Source organism: Crinia signifera, chromosome 6, assembly GCF_055691185.1.
Source record: "Crinia signifera chromosome 6, ASM5569118v1, whole genome shotgun sequence".
Taxonomy (NCBI): Eukaryota; Metazoa; Chordata; class Amphibia; order Anura; family Myobatrachidae; genus Crinia; species Crinia signifera.
Genome location: NC_139222.1, coordinates 4,187,874 through 4,204,730, shown reverse-complemented (window position 1 = coordinate 4,204,730; position 16,857 = coordinate 4,187,874). Strand labels below are relative to the sequence as shown.

General features: G+C 54.3%; 1 protein-coding gene across 1 annotated transcript in view; it reads right to left on the bottom strand.

Annotated features, from left to right (window-relative positions):
* LOC146007411 (uncharacterized) overlaps positions 1 to 16,857 on the bottom strand; it is a 215,611-nt gene that overhangs the window by 131,460 nt on the left and 67,294 nt on the right. The window lies entirely within an intron of this gene.

Sequence of the window (16,857 nt, the reverse complement as noted above, 5' to 3'; positions counted from 1 at the left end):
GTGGGGGGGCACCACTATCTATACTGCCTCCGGGCACCTCATCTGAACTTACACCCCTGGGTGCAGCTGTGCAACACCCTACTGTACAGGGCTAGATAGAGACATGGGTATAGGTCAGGGGTCAGGAACCTTTTTGACTAAGAGAGCCATGAAAGCAAAATATTTGGAAATTTATTTCAGTGAGAGCCATATAATATATTTTAAAAGTGAATTCAACTAAATGTCAGTATAAAACGCCTCTGAATTTATTCTTTTAAATAATGTTGTTATAATACTCACCATTAATGCGACTTCTGGTGCTGCATGGATTTGCTGATGTCTTTGTAGTCTGGTTGGTACTTGGTGAGGTTAAGCTTCATGCAAGCGTTGAGACTTTCATCCGTTAAACGTGATCGTAGATTGGACTTGATGTTTTTAAGATGTGAGAATGACTGCTCACATGCATACGTAGATCCAAACATGGTCAACACAGCAATACTCACACGCTGCAGTGTGTGGTATGTGACAGGAAGCGCGTTCCAAGTTTTGAGAATCAGCTGGTCTTCGGGTTGAAGTTTTTTCATTTCTGTCCACATGTGCTTGCTCGCCAACTCCGCTTTCTGTCGTGTGATTCTTTCCAAATCTTCATTCAGTGACTTGAACTTGTTCACCCACATGTCTGAGGCCTTCAGGTCAGCCACTTCTGCTTCAAAATCTCTGACGGAGACACCAGCAATGTAACTAAGGTCGGTTGTGTTCAGTGAACACTCGGTTGGATGGGTGATGAACTTAAAAAGACGAGCGTGCTCACGAAATTCTCCAAAGCGCGCTTTGAAGGACTGTAGGAGACTGGATGTGAAGCCAGCTAGCTGGTGGAGATCCAAGTTTTGATTGGGATCACTTGCTGTGCATGCATCTTTAAACTGGCTCAGTTTTTCAAAATGTAGTAAACGACCTGTTTCAAGATCCATAATGAAGAGCTCTAGCTTGTTTTCAAAAGCAAACACAGCTTGTTGAAGGGATAACACTGTATTTCCAATGCCTTGCATTTTCACGTTGAGCTGGTTCAGATGTTCAGTCATATCTACGAGATAGTAAAACTTGAGGAGCCACTCAGTATCGGCTAGCTCAGGATGCTCGATGCCTTTCATTTGAAGGAAAGTCTGGATTTCGTTCAGGCAAGCCGCAAAACGGCTAAGCACCTTCCCTCTTGACAACCAACGCACATTGCTGTGCAAAAGCAGACCAGGATAGTTATTTCCAACTTCATCCAGCAGTGTTTTAAACTGGCGATCATTTAAGGCTCGGGCAACAATAAAGTTGATCACACGAATGACCAGCGACATCACTTCGCCAAACTGCCCGTCACACATCTGAGCACAAAGTGCCTCCTGGTGTAGAATGCAATGGAAACTTAGGATGGGTCTATTTTCATGTTCACGAAGAAGCGCCACAAATCCTTTGTTTTTCCCCACCATACACGGAGCACCATCAGTACACACTGAGAGAAGTCTATCCATAGGTAGATTTTTTTCTTGAGCAAACTCCATGAAAGACTTGAATAAATCCTCACCTCTTGTGGACCCTTTTATTGCCAGAACAGCAAGACTTTCTTCGCGCAGTGTGTCATCAACAGCATATCTTGCAATCACGCTGAATTGCGACAAATGGCTCACATCTGTTGACTCATCCAAAGCCAGGGAAAAGAACGGCGCTGCATTTATGTCCTTCACTTGCGTTTCCTCCACTTTGTTTGCCATCATGATGGTACGATCATGAACAGTTCTTGCCGACAGAGGCATGTCTTGTATCCGTTTGATTATCTTGTCTTTGTTCGGAAGATCATCAAAAAGTTAATTGGCTACATCCAGCATGAACGTTTTAGCATACTCGGCATCTGTGAATGGTTTTCCGTTCCTCACTATTGCTAAAGATCCAGCAAAGCTAGCGGAATTATAGTCACCTTGCCGGGTCCATACGCGGAGTTGCTGCTGGCTAGCTTGCATTCTGCTCAGTAGCTCTTGGCACGCTTTCTTTCTGCTGTCTCCCGCAGGGTATTTTGATGCAAAGGTAGCATGGCGCGTGTCGAAGTGCCGCTTTACATTTGACCGTTTCATCGATGCAATTTTGTCATTGCAAATTAGACACACCGCAGAACCTGCTCTCTCCACAAAGGCAAATTCTTCGGTCCATTCGTCCCGAAATGTACGATACTCGTCATCTGTTTTTCTTTTCGCCATCTTCTTTGTCGAAGGGTAATGAGCTAATGACCGAGCAGACTGATTCAAAAGGGGGCGTTTACCCAGCAACGGCCAACGTAGGCCAGTATCATCCAATTAAAATAATGGACGATTGCTCCTGCAGCAAAGCTAGGTCAGGTTGTTGCTGGGTTATTGGAGGTATATGGGGGGGTCTGTCTGTGCTGTGACAGCAGGTCCCAGGAACACAGCAGTGTATCTCAGGTGCTGGGCTCTCTCCTCTGCAGGGTCCAGCAGAGCAGGTGGGAATGCAGCTAGTAAGATGTCTCCCTCCAAACGTTTTATTTTATTGCTGGATCCGGCGTTTAAAGGTGGCATATGGGGTGGGGGTGGGTGGCGTCGGGCGGGTATGGTGTGGGTTTCCCGCTTACCTTCCCGGCGGTGTCGGGCTGAGGGTACTGTGCGGGGCTGCCTGGGTGTGTGGGGGTGCAACTCCCAAGATGGCGTCCGGTCTGTGGTTTGCTGCGTCTCAGCTCCGTCTCCGGGAGCAGCGCAGCGCAGCGTCTGTCAGTCTCTGCGGCGTCAGGTCCCGGTGCAAGGCTGGCGGGGTTAGTGGGGCCGCAGCCTCCAAGATGGCGCCCGGCGTTTGGTCGGCGGTGTGTCGCGGCTCAGCCCCGGGATCGGGAGCGGCACAGCGTCCTCTAGGTTAGTGTGGGGAGACGAGGGCGTCCGGCGCCCGGTGTGTGGTGCCCGCCGTCTCCCCCCTTCCGGCTTGTTCTTTTGGCGCCTCCTCTCCTCCACAAATTTAGGCCGCGTCCTGCTGCTTCCCCAGTCAGGTCACGCCCCTGCGAGCCATACGCAATCATCAAAAGAGCCACACCTGGCTCGCGAGCCATTGGTTCCCGACCCCTGGTATAGGTGCACCCATATCCCTTATTTATATGGATTGTTAAACCACATTTGGTGGCATCCTTTCTGATGTGTCAAAAACAACTTTATTTATATGGGTATTGTACTATGTGTTGCCTCTTGTTACACCTATAGGGGTAATAACTAATAATAGGGCAGATAGAGCAACATATATAGACAGGGATGTGACCGGACGCCTGCCCTTATTGGCTATGTGATCACTGAAAGGGTTGTGGTCCTGGCCAATAGCGGACTCCCTCATCAGTAACCATCTTTAACTGACTCAACCGACGGTGCAGTGGGCAGGTCAAAAAGCACAAGCTCCACCCCTTGGTAACATTTGGCGAACAGCTTCATCCACGTGTTTTGCTTTGTAGGACCCACCACCTTTACTTGAGGGTCCTAATTGTCCAACTCTGCCGCCCGTCAAACATGGACTATGCCACTGATAACTACAGCAACATTGGAGACGCGGCAACCATTTCCCTGGGGATGTCTGTCTAGGCTGACAGATTTAACAGGTCAACCTCACAATGTGCAACACACATGGCTGAAATGTTTGATTGGTTTTTCCCCCTTTTGAAACTTTTTCATCATTTACAATCTATGTGGACTACCGCAGCGGTAGCGGAACAAGGCGTGGCGGGGGTGCATGTTTGCACTCAGTTGGCTTAGAGTACATGTGATGTAACAACAAAAGGACACCTTAAAAAAAACTTGTTCTGACTATTTCCGTGTTGACATTTTAGTGTTGACCTCTTAACCCTGACAATCATTCCTACTACCTTTTCCAAGTTGCCCTAATGACCCTGTTGACCAGTCGGCCAAATTACTGTCGACCTAGTACAGGTGGACCCATTGATCCACATGCAACCAACCATAATGTTCAGCAGATAGAGGATAAAAATAAATAAATAAGGGGTCAATCAAATTAGGTGCAAGTTGTTTCATGAAGATATTCACAAGTGCGCTACCGAGACTTTCACTATCCAATTATAGATGTCTTTTCGGGGAACTCACAGCTGGGGGTTTGGGAATTGTCAGCCAAACGCAATGCAAGAGAAGTGTCTGAAAAAGTGGGGTGACCTTACTGGAGCCCAGAAAAGTGACAATTTCATTAGCAGAGTCTTCTAGAAGGATCATATTGTCATATCGAAAGCATCTTAAAAACCATTCGATTTCAATTCGATTTTGCTTCTATAAGTCAAAATCGAAGTGTGTGTACACCCCTTAAAGGTGCGTACAGAGGCACCGATTTGTGTTCGCTTTCGATTCAATTTCCCCTCTTCACCACCTTTCAATTTTGCCTTTGATTTTCAATTCCTTTTCACATTCGACTTTTGCATTCGATATCGAATTCGATTTGCATTCAAGGCACAGTGAATACATTCGATTTACTGGATCAAATTCGATATTTCCTTGGCTGCACAGTCTGTTTTTCTTTTCGATATAGAGAAAATGGGAGCTTGCATTGAATCGAAGGCCAGTCGAAAGTGTCCTAAAAACCATTTGATTTTGATTGATACAATGCAACCTTCACTTTCATATAAGCAAATGAAAAAGTTGATTTTCGGGTAAATTGAGGCAATTTTTTAACCCCAAAAATGACATGTTATTATTAGACTACTCATGCTAAGTAGTATAATACCTAACAGTCATTTAGTCCCTATTGAGTCAATAGGGGTGTGTCCAAGGGGTTCTGCACAGTGTCCCGCCTAAAATAAGGATGTCCCGTACCACCCCTAAGCCGCTGGTAAGTGTGAGCACAGCTCTATACTCTGCCTGGTTCACTGTGAATCTCTAACTGGATTACACAATTAATATGCAATGTGAATGTACAGAGAAATGACAACCAGCAATCTGCAACTCGCCCTGAATACGACTGACCCCATAGTATTCACTGATTGATAGATTCATTACCAGCCCATCAAAATGACGGAACTACATACCAGTAACGTCAGGGCCAGTGCACTCCTGAATGGAGCACTTTAATAGCTCCACCAGGTGCCGTCTAGTGGCCGGAGGTGCACACAACACTTGAATTCCCCACATAGTTGGGATATGTTAATCATTTGGACCTGTGGTGTTATATTTTAATTATTTATTAACTATTATAAGATAGTTTGTTGCGAATGCAAGCTGCGTCTATTAGCATAGCATACCTGTGGTGTGGTTATGCACACCTTTATACCTTTAAGAAAGATTGTACAACTGCTGTATATACTGTTGTATTGTGGTTTAATGCACAGAACAGATCTAATCAGCAATATCTATATATTATATCTAATCTCTCAATCCACAATATGCGACACTCAACATAAATTACAAAGACTTGCAGGTGCCTATCTACAAAAAGTGATCAAAAAATTCAATTGATAGGAGGCACGCAGATAAATAAATTCTCAAGGCAGGTAAGAAAAATCCTGAGGACGGGGTTAACCCTAAAAGCGCTCAGTGCTAATACAGTTGATTTTTCTTACCTGCCTTGAGAATTTATTTATCTGAGTGCTTCCTATCTATTGGATATATATATATAGAGAGAGAGAGAGAGAGCAGATAGAACTGCAGGCACTCCCAAGGCCCCTGTGAGGGCTGTGTTGCCCGGGTGCCAGAGACAGGCATCAGAGACGGCTAGTATAGGTATGCAGTGGTAATGGCCCTCACAGGACTGGTAAGTAAACAAGCAAAGTGAGAAAGGATGGTCTAATTGACATTTTAAAACACATGACACAGAACTTTTACAAAGAGCTTGATAGTAACCATGGAGACATATAAATGTACTTTATTAATGAATGTTTATATGTCTCCATGGTTACTATCATGCTCTTTGCAAAAGTTCTGTGTCACGTGCGCTTATCACGTGACTTAAATCAGCCAATCACCGCCCCCATTTGTACAGCCGTGTCATATACCAGGAAACAAGATGGCTCCGTGTCACATGTTTCCAGTGACCTAAATTAGCCAATCACCGGCCACATTACACAGCCACGTCATATACCCGGAAATGTTGTGATGGCCACAATAACCGGGTGATCGTCAGCATTTAACATCTCCGCTCGCCCGGATCGTTGGTGCCTATTAATATGCGGCAGCTAAAAACCGCCATTCTATATATAAATATCCTCTTCTCTTCTGAGTCATGTGGTCCGGACTCCGATCACGTGACCCATATCCACCAATGGAACAATGGATTTCTGATAATAAAACTTTATTCATACATATATATATATATATTTATTCATTTCAAAATTGTTTATTATTATTCATACCTCTGTGACATATGAATTACTTTTCAATGTATTAAAGAATTTTGTTATTTGACTGTTTCTTTTTCTCTGTAGCAGCCACACAGCTGCATCCTATCCCGAATTGAGGTATGGGGTATAAATATGGACACCATTGGACACATACTTTTAACTTGCTCCTGATGAAGCTGGGGTTTCCTTCCCAGAGAACCGCGTAGAGCTCTTTTGTAATTATTATATCCTTGACACTACAACTCCTGACGATTACAAAACCTTCCAACATTCCAACTGGATGCGGGATTCACTTTCTCTACTTGGTCATCCATAATGTATCTACAAAGGATTGGACCAGCAGCAAATGCTTCATTTCCACTCAGTATTACCGGACAATTCACCAGAAGCCATGTGCTGTTATCACATCATTTATCTGGATATCGGCCACCTGGTAAGATATCACTGTTATACAATAGAGACATCCCTCCCAGTACATTTATCCTGGATATAGGAGTTTAATAGTCTTAAAGGGGACTTACACATGTATTAAACCCAATAATTCCTTTTTAAATGTGTTCACACTGCTGCCTGTATATACACCCCAAGTCTGTCATAGGTAACAAAGACTGCCCTGAGTACAGAGTCCGGGTGGTGTGCGGGGGAGACGGTCCAGGAGAGACTGCCATAGGTAGGAGAGACTGCCCTGAGTACAGAGTCCGGGTGGTGTGCGGGGGGAGACGGTCCAGGAGAGACTGCCATAGGTAAAAGAGACTGCCCTGAGTGCAGAGTCCGGGTGGTGTGCGGGGAGAGACGGTCCAGGAGAGACTGCCATAGGTAAGAGAGACTGCCCTGAGTGCAGAGTCCGGGTGGTGTGCGGGGGAGACGGTCCAGGAGAGACTGCCATAGGTAAGAGAGACTGCCCTGAGTACAGAGTCCGGGTGGTGTGCGGGGGGAGACGGTCCAGGAGAGACTGTCATAGGTAAGAGAGACTGCCCTGAGTACAGGGTCCGGGTGGTGTGCGGGGGAGACGGTCCAGGAGAGACTGCCCTGAGCACAGAGTCCGGGTGGTGTGCGGGGGGAAGACAGTCCAGGAGAGACTGCCATAGGTAGGAGAGACTGCCCTGAGTACAGAGTCCGGGTGGTGTGCGGGGGAGATGGTCCAGGAGAGACTGCCATAGGTAGGAGAGACTGCCCTGAGTACAGAGTCCGGGTGGTGTGCGGGGGGAGACGGTCCAGGAGAGACTGCCATAGGTAAGAGAGACTGCCCTGAGTACAGAGTCCGGGTGGTGTGCGGGGGGAGACGGTCCAGGAGAGACTGCCATAGGTAGGAGATACTGCCCTGAGTACAGAGTCCGGGTGGTGTGCGGGGGGAGACGGTCCAGGAGAGACTGCCATAGGTAGGAGAGACTGCCCTGAGTACAGAGTCCGGGTGGTGTGCGGGGGAGACGGTTCAGGAGAGACTGCCATAGGTAAGAGAGACTGCCCTGAGTACAGAGTCCGGGTGGTGTGCGAGGGGAGACGGTCCAGGAGAGACTGCCATAGGTAAGAGAGACTGCCCTGAGTACAGAGTCCGGGTGGTGTGCGGGGGAGATGGTCCAGGAGAGACTGCCCTGAGTACAGAGTCCGGGTGGTGTGCGAGGGGAGACGGTCCAGGAGAGACTGCCATAGGTAAGAGAGACTGCCCTGAGTACAGGGTCCGGGTGGTGTGCGGGGGGAGACGGTCCAGGAGAGACTGCCATAGGTAAAAGAGACTGCCCTGAGTGCAGAGTCCGGGTGGTGTGCGGGGAGAGACGGTCCAGGAGAGACTGCCATAGGTAAGAGAGACTGCCCTGAGTACAGAGTCCGGGTGGTGTGCGAGGGGAGACGGTCCAGGAGAGACTGCCATAGGTAGGAGAGACTGCCCTGAGTACAGAGTCCGGGTGGTGTGCGGGGGGAGACGGTCCAGGAGAGACTGCCATAGGTAGGAGAGACTGCCCTGAGTACAGAGTCCGGGTGGTGTGCGGGGGGAGACGGTCCAGGAGAGACTGCCATAGGTAAAAGAGACTGCCCTGAGTGCAGAGTCCGGGTGGTGTGCGGGGAGAGACGGTCCAGGAGAGACTGCCATAGGTAAGAGAGACTGCCCTGAGTGCAGAGTCCGGGTGGTGTGCGGGGGAGACGGTCCAGGAGAGACTGCCATAGGTAAGAGAGACTGCCCTGAGTACAGAGTCCGGGTGGTGTGCGGGGGGAGACGGTCCAGGAGAGACTGTCATAGGTAAGAGAGACTGCCCTGAGTACAGGGTCCGGGTGGTGTGCGGGGGAGACGGTCCAGGAGAGACTGCCCTGAGCACAGAGTCCGGGTGGTGTGCGGGGGGAAGACAGTCCAGGAGAGACTGCCATAGGTAGGAGAGACTGCCCTGAGTACAGAGTCCGGGTGGTGTGCGGGGGAGATGGTCCAGGAGAGACTGCCATAGGTAGGAGAGACTGCCCTGAGTACAGAGTCCGGGTGGTGTGCGGGGGGAGACGGTCCAGGAGAGACTGCCATAGGTAGGAGAGACTGCCCTGAGTACAGAGTCCGGGTGGTGTGCGGGGGGAGACGGTCCAGGAGAGACTGCCATAGGTAAAAGAGACTGCCCTGAGTGCAGAGTCCGGGTGGTGTGCGGGGAGAGACGGTCCAGGAGAGACTGCCATAGGTAGGAGAGACTGCCCTGAGTACAGAGTCCGGGTGGTGTGCGGGGGGAGACGGTCCAGGAGAGACTGCCATAGGTAAAAGAGACTGCCCTGAGTGCAGAGTCCGGGTGGTGTGCGGGGAGAGACGGTCCAGGAGAGACTGCCATAGGTAAGAGAGACTGCCCTGAGTGCAGAGTCCGGGTGGTGTGCGGGGGAGACGGTCCAGGAGAGACTGCCATAGGTAAGAGAGACTGCCCTGAGTACAGAGTCCGGGTGGTGTGCGGGGGGAGACGGTCCAGGAGAGACTGTCATAGGTAAGAGAGACTGCCCTGAGTACAGGGTCCGGGTGGTGTGCGGGGGAGACGGTCCAGGAGAGACTGCCCTGAGCACAGAGTCCGGGTGGTGTGCGGGGGGAAGACAGTCCAGGAGAGACTGCCATAGGTAGGAGAGACTGCCCTGAGTACAGAGTCCGGGTGGTGTGCGGGGGAGATGGTCCAGGAGAGACTGCCATAGGTAGGAGAGACTGCCCTGAGTACAGAGTCCGGGTGGTGTGCGGGGGGAGACGGTCCAGGAGAGACTGCCATAGGTAAGAGAGACTGCCCTGAGTACAGAGTCCGGGTGGTGTGCGGGGGGAGACGGTCCAGGAGAGACTGCCATAGGTAGGAGATACTGCCCTGAGTACAGAGTCCGGGTGGTGTGCGGGGGGAGACGGTCCAGGAGAGACTGCCATAGGTAGGAGAGACTGCCCTGAGTACAGAGTCCGGGTGGTGTGCGGGGGAGACGGTTCAGGAGAGACTGCCATAGGTAAGAGAGACTGCCCTGAGTACAGAGTCCGGGTGGTGTGCGAGGGGAGACGGTCCAGGAGAGACTGCCATAGGTAAGAGAGACTGCCCTGAGTACAGAGTCCGGGTGGTGTGCGGGGGAGATGGTCCAGGAGAGACTGCCCTGAGTACAGAGTCCGGGTGGTGTGCGAGGGGAGACGGTCCAGGAGAGACTGCCATAGGTAAGAGAGACTGCCCTGAGTACAGGGTCCGGGTGGTGTGCGGGGGGAGACGGTCCAGGAGAGACTGCCATAGGTAAAAGAGACTGCCCTGAGTGCAGAGTCCGGGTGGTGTGCGGGGAGAGACGGTCCAGGAGAGACTGCCATAGGTAAGAGAGACTGCCCTGAGTACAGAGTCCGGGTGGTGTGCGAGGGGAGACGGTCCAGGAGAGACTGCCATAGGTAGGAGAGACTGCCCTGAGTACAGAGTCCGGGTGGTGTGCGGGGGGAGACGGTCCAGGAGAGACTGCCATAGGTAGGAGAGACTGCCCTGAGTACAGAGTCCGGGTGGTGTGCGGGGGGAGACGGTCCAGGAGAGACTGCCATAGGTAAAAGAGACTGCCCTGAGTGCAGAGTCCGGGTGGTGTGCGGGGAGAGACGGTCCAGGAGAGACTGCCATAGGTAAGAGAGACTGCCCTGAGTGCAGAGTCCGGGTGGTGTGCGGGGGAGACGGTCCAGGAGAGACTGCCATAGGTAAGAGAGACTGCCCTGAGTACAGAGTCCGGGTGGTGTGCGGGGGGAGACGGTCCAGGAGAGACTGTCATAGGTAAGAGAGACTGCCCTGAGTACAGGGTCCGGGTGGTGTGCGGGGGAGACGGTCCAGGAGAGACTGCCCTGAGCACAGAGTCCGGGTGGTGTGCGGGGGGAAGACAGTCCAGGAGAGACTGCCATAGGTAGGAGAGACTGCCCTGAGTACAGAGTCCGGGTGGTGTGCGGGGGAGATGGTCCAGGAGAGACTGCCATAGGTAGGAGAGACTGCCCTGAGTACAGAGTCCGGGTGGTGTGCGGGGGGAGACGGTCCAGGAGAGACTGCCATAGGTAGGAGAGACTGCCCTGAGTACAGAGTCCGGGTGGTGTGCGGGGGGAGACGGTCCAGGAGAGACTGCCATAGGTAAAAGAGACTGCCCTGAGTGCAGAGTCCGGGTGGTGTGCGGGGAGAGACGGTCCAGGAGAGACTGCCATAGGTAGGAGAGACTGCCCTGAGTACAGAGTCCGGGTGGTGTGCGGGGGGAGACGGTCCAGGAGAGACTGCCATAGGTAAAAGAGACTGCCCTGAGTGCAGAGTCCGGGTGGTGTGCGGGGAGAGACGGTCCAGGAGAGACTGCCATAGGTAAGAGAGACTGCCCTGAGTGCAGAGTCCGGGTGGTGTGCGGGGGAGACGGTCCAGGAGAGACTGCCATAGGTAAGAGAGACTGCCCTGAGTACAGAGTCCGGGTGGTGTGCGGGGGGAGACGGTCCAGGAGAGACTGTCATAGGTAAGAGAGACTGCCCTGAGTACAGGGTCCGGGTGGTGTGCGGGGGAGACGGTCCAGGAGAGACTGCCCTGAGCACAGAGTCCGGGTGGTGTGCGGGGGGAAGACAGTCCAGGAGAGACTGCCATAGGTAGGAGAGACTGCCCTGAGTACAGAGTCCGGGTGGTGTGCGGGGGAGATGGTCCAGGAGAGACTGCCATAGGTAGGAGAGACTGCCCTGAGTACAGAGTCCGGGTGGTGTGCGGGGGGAGACGGTCCAGGAGAGACTGCCATAGGTAAGAGAGACTGCCCTGAGTACAGAGTCCGGGTGGTGTGCGGGGGGAGACGGTCCAGGAGAGACTGCCATAGGTAGGAGATACTGCCCTGAGTACAGAGTCCGGGTGGTGTGCGGGGGGAGACGGTCCAGGAGAGACTGCCATAGGTAGGAGAGACTGCCCTGAGTACAGAGTCCGGGTGGTGTGCGGGGGAGACGGTTCAGGAGAGACTGCCATAGGTAAGAGAGACTGCCCTGAGTACAGAGTCCGGGTGGTGTGCGAGGGGAGACGGTCCAGGAGAGACTGCCATAGGTAAGAGAGACTGCCCTGAGTACAGAGTCCGGGTGGTGTGCGGGGGAGATGGTCCAGGAGAGACTGCCCTGAGTACAGAGTCCGGGTGGTGTGCGAGGGGAGACGGTCCAGGAGAGACTGCCATAGGTAAGAGAGACTGCCCTGAGTACAGGGTCCGGGTGGTGTGCGGGGGGAGACGGTCCAGGAGAGACTGCCATAGGTAAAAGAGACTGCCCTGAGTGCAGAGTCCGGGTGGTGTGCGGGGAGAGACGGTCCAGGAGAGACTGCCATAGGTAAGAGAGACTGCCCTGAGTACAGAGTCCGGGTGGTGTGCGAGGGGAGACGGTCCAGGAGAGACTGCCATAGGTAAGAGAGACTGCCCTGAGTACAGAGTCCGGGTGGTGTGCGGGGGGAGACGGTCCAGGAGAGACTGCCATAGGTAAGAGAGACTGCCCTGAGTACAGAGTCCGGGTGGTGTGCGGGGGAGATGGTCCAGGAGAGACTGCCATAGGTAAGAGAGACTGCCCTGAGTACAGAGTCCGGGTGGTGTGCGGGGGGAGACGGTCCAGGAGAGACTGCCATAGGTAAGAGAGACTGCCCTGAGTACAGAGTCCGGGTGGTGTGCGGGGGAGACGGTCCAGGAGAGACTGCCATAGGTAAGAGAGACTGCCCTGAGTACAGGGTCCGGGTGGTGTGCGGGGGAGACGGTCCAGGAGAGACTGCCCTGAGTACAGAGTCCGGGTGGTGTGCGGGAGGAGACGGTCCAGGAGAGACTGCCATAGGTAAGAGAGACTGCCCTGAGTACAGAGTCCGGGTGGTGTGCGGGGGAGACGGTCCAGGAGAGACTGCCCTGAGTACAGAGTCCGGGTGGTGTGCGGGGGAGACGGTCCAGGAGAGACTGCCATAGGTAAGAGAGACTGCCCTGAGTACAGAGTCCGGGTGGTGTGTGGGGGAGACGGTCCAGGAGAGACTGCCATAGGTAAGAGAGACTGCCCTGAGTACAGAGTCCGGGTGGTGTGCGGGGGGAGACGGTCCAGGAGAGACTGCCATAGGTAAGAGAGACTGCCCTGAGTACAGAGTCCGGGTGGTGTGCGGGGGGAGACGGTCCAGGAGAGACTGCCATAGGTAAGAGAGACTGCCCTGAGTACAGAGTCCGGGTGGTGTGCGGGGGGAAGACGGTCCAGGAGAGACTGCCCTGAGTACAGAGTCCGGGTGGTGTGCGGGAGGAGACGGTCCAGGAGAGACTGCCATAGGTAAGAGAGACTGCCCTGAGTACAGAGTCCGGGTGGTGTGCGGGGGAGACGGTCCAGGAGAGACTGCCCTGATTACAGAGTCCGGGTGGTGTGCGGGGGAGACGGTCCAGGAGAGACTGCCATAGGTAAGAGAGACTGCCCTGAGTACAGAGTCCGGGTGGTGTGCGGGGGAGACGGTCCAGGAGAGACTGCCATAGGTAAGAGAGACTGCCCTGAGTACAGAGTCCGGGTGGTGTGCGGGGGGAGACGGTCCAGGAGAGACTGCCATAGGTAAGAGAGACTGCCCTGAGTACAGAGTCCGGGTGGTGTGCGGGGGGAGACGGTCCAGGAGAGACTGCCCTGAGTACAGAGTCCGGGTGGTGTGCGGGAGGAGACAGTCCAGGAGAGACTGCCCTGAGTACAGAGTCCGGGTGGTGTGCGGGAGGAGACGGTCCAGGAGAGACTGCCATAGGTAAGAGAGACTGCCCTGAGTACAGAGTCCGGGTGGTGTGCGGGGGAGACGGTCCAGGAGAGACTGCCCTGAGTACAGAGTCCGGGTGGTGTGCGGGGGAGACGGTCCAGGAGAGACTGCCATAGGTAAGAGAGACTGCCCTGAGTACAGAGTCCGGGTGGTGTGCGGGGGAGACGGTCCAGGAGAGACTGCCATAGGTAAGAGAGACTGCCCTGAGTACAGAGTCCGGGTGGTGTGCGGGGGGAGACGGTCCAGGAGAGACTGCCATAGGTAAGAGAGACTGCCCTGAGTACAGAGTCCGGGTGGTGTGCGGGGGAGACGGTCCAGGAGAGACTGCCATAGGTAAGAGAGACTGCCCTGAGTACAGAGTCCGGGTGGTGTGCGGGGAGACGGTCCAGGAGAGATTGTCATAGGTAAGAGAGACTGCCCTGAGTACAGAGTCTGGGTGGTGTGCAGGGGAGACGGTCCAGGAGAGACTGCCATAGGTAAGAGAGACTGCCCTGAGTACAGAGTCCGGGTGGTGTGCAGGGGAGATGGTCCAGGAGAGACTGTCATAGGTTAAGGTGCCCACACACGCACCGATCCCGGCGGTGCGATGCTGTACGATGGGGTGCGCGCTCCCGCGGCACCTCATCGTACAGTACAAAAAGTATGTGCTGCACATACTTTTTGTACTAGCTTTTTCTAGCATAACATCGCATCGCATGCACATCGTATGCACAAGGCATACGATGCGATGCTATGTGTGCTAGTTAAGCCCACAACGCACGCCTTGATCGGTGCGTGTGTGGGCACCTTAAGAGAGACTGCATTCAAGAGACTTTACTATGACCGCAGACTGCTGAAGTTGGGACACACAGGCAACAAAGGACTGTAACACACAGGGGGGCACAGGACGGTAACACACAGGGGGACACAGGACAGTAGCACACAGGGGGCACAGGACGGTAACACACAGGGGGCACAGGACGGTAACACACAGGGGGACACAGGACAGTAACACACAGGGGGCACAGGACGGTAACACACAGGGGGACACAGGACGGTAACACACAGGGGGCACAGGACGGTAACACACAGGGGGACACAGGACAGTAACAAACAGGGGGCACAGGACGGTAACACACAGGGGGCACAGGACGGTAACACACAGGGGGACACAGGACGGTAACACACAGGGGGCACAGGACGGTAACACACAGGGATACACAGGACGGTAACACACAGGGGGACACAGGACGGTAACACACAGGGGGGCACAGGACGGTAACACACAGGGGGACACAGGACGGTAACACACAGGGGGGCACAGGACGGTAACACACAGGGGGGCACAGGATGGTAACACACAGGGGGGCACAGGACGGTAACACACAGGGGGCACAGGACGGTAACACACAGGGGGCACAGGACGGTAACACACAGGGGGACACAGGACGGTAACACACAGGGGGCACAGGACGGTAACACACAGGGGGACACAGGACGGTAACACACAGGGGGACACAGGACGGTAACACACAGGGGGCACAGGACGGTAACACACAGGGGGCACAGGACGGTAACACACAGGGGGACACAGGACGGTAACACACAGGGGGCACAGGACGGTAACACACAGGGGGACACAGGACAGTAACACACAGGGGGGCACAGGACGGTAACACACAGGGGGGCACAGGACGGTAACACACAGGGGGGCACAGGATGGTAACACACAGGGGGGCACAGGACGGTAACACACAGGGGGGGGCACAGGACGGTAACACACAGGGGGGCACAGGACGGTAACACACAGGGGGGCACAGGACGGTAACACGCAGGGGGGCACAGGACGGTAACACGCAGGGGGGCACAGGACTGTAACACACAGGGGGGCACAGGACTGTAACACACAGGGGGGCACAGGACGGTAACACACAGGGGGGCACAGGACGGTAACACACAGGGGGGCACAGGACGGTAACACACAGGGGGGGCACAGGACGGTAACACAAAGGGGGACACAGGACGGTAACACAAAGGGGGCACAGGACGGTAACACACAGGGGGGCACAGGACGGTAACACACAGGGGGGCACAGGACGGTAACACACAGGGGGGGCACAGGACGGTAACACACAGGGGGACACAGGACGGTAACACAAAGGGGGACACAGGACAGTAACACAAAGGGGGCACAGGACGGTAACACACAGGGGGGCACAGGACGGTAACACACAGGGGGGCACAGGACGGTAACACACAGGGGGGCACAGGACGGTAACACACAGGGGGGCACAGGACGGTAACACACAGGGGGGCACAGGACGGTAACACAAAGGGGGACACAGGACGGTAACACAAAGGGGGCACAGGACGGTAACACACAGGGGGGCACAGGACGGTAACACACAGGGGGGCACAGGACGGTAACACACAGGGGGGGCACAGGACGGTAACACACAGGGGGACACAGGACGGTAACACAAAGGGGGACACAGGACAGTAACACAAAGGGGGCACAGGACGGAAACACACAGGGGGGCACAGGACGGTAACACACAGGGGGGCACAGGACGGTAACACACAGGGGGGCACAGGACGGTAACACACAGGGGGGCACAGGACGGTAACACACAGGGGGGCACAGGACGGTAACACACAGGGGGGCACAGGACGGTAACACACAGGGGGGCACAGGACGGTAACACAAAGGGGGACACAGGACGGTAACACAAAGGGGGCACAGGACGGTAACACACAGGGGGGCACAGGACGGTAACACACAGGGGGGCACAGGACGGTAACACACAGGGGGGGCACAGGACGGTAACACACAGGGGGACACAGGACGGTAACACAAAGGGGGACACAGGACAGTAACACAAAGGGGGCACAGGACGGAAACACACAGGGGGGCACAGGACGGTAACACACAGGGGGGCACAGGACGGTAACACACAGGGGGGCACAGGACGGTAACACACAGGGGGGCACAGGATGGTAACACACAGGGAGGGGCACAGGAAGGTAACACACAGGGGGGCACAGGATGATAACACACAGGGGAGCACAGGATGGTAACACGCGGGGGGCACAGGACGGTAACACACAGGGGGCACAGGACGGTAACGCACAGGATGGTAACACACAGGGGAGCACAGGGACAATGAGCACATCACACAGACAGAACAGGGACATCACCACCTGTCAGGGGACATCACCAGCTGTACACAATGTAGCTGGCTGCACAGTGCCACCATAGGCCTCCCAGCATACACACACTATGGGGACACTCATTACCATGGTAACAGGAAGTCAGCTCACTAAGGGGTTACCATGCAGAGCAGTCACCGCGGGGGA